We start from the raw sequence: 606 nt of genomic DNA on the forward strand, positions 1-606 counted from the left end.
GTCTTTGGGCATTGTGTCTTTATTTCACCTGACTTCATTGATATACACTTGAAGCAATCACTGCTGATTCACATTTAGAATTTAAAATACACTTCGATGGAGATTTAAACTTATAAATGGAGCTAACTGATAAAGGAGGCAAAATGGGGCCTTTTGAATGGCAAAGTTAATACAGTATGATGAATATATGGTATCATCATTACTATTAGATAACAATGTAATATGTCAAAAATAAAATATTGATGTGAAAGTACTCTCCAGAAGAGGTATGATCATTGAGTGAGTGTAAGTGCTGATTGTTATTCCACACTCTACTCTTCCATTAACCCCTATACATAAAGTCGAACAGCACTCCGTAGAGCGCATAGCCTCGCCCCGCACTCTCATTCTGAACAAGAACCCCATCGTCAAATGAGCACGCTACTATTATCACCCACTGCTATTATGGTCCATATGCCTGTATCATCCGTGCACCCTATTACGAAACATACATTGCCATTATCTGTTGCTTTATTCATTCATTGGTTGATTATTAGGATATTTAACGACCACTTTTGTGGACATTAAGGCTAAATTGCGTCGATGAAGGAAAATGTGAAAATTATT

The sequence above is a fragment of the Myxine glutinosa genome, chromosome 12 (assembly GCF_964187855.1).
Source record: "Myxine glutinosa chromosome 12, kmMyxGlut1.1, whole genome shotgun sequence".
NCBI lineage: Eukaryota > Metazoa > Chordata > Myxini > Myxiniformes > Myxinidae > Myxine > Myxine glutinosa.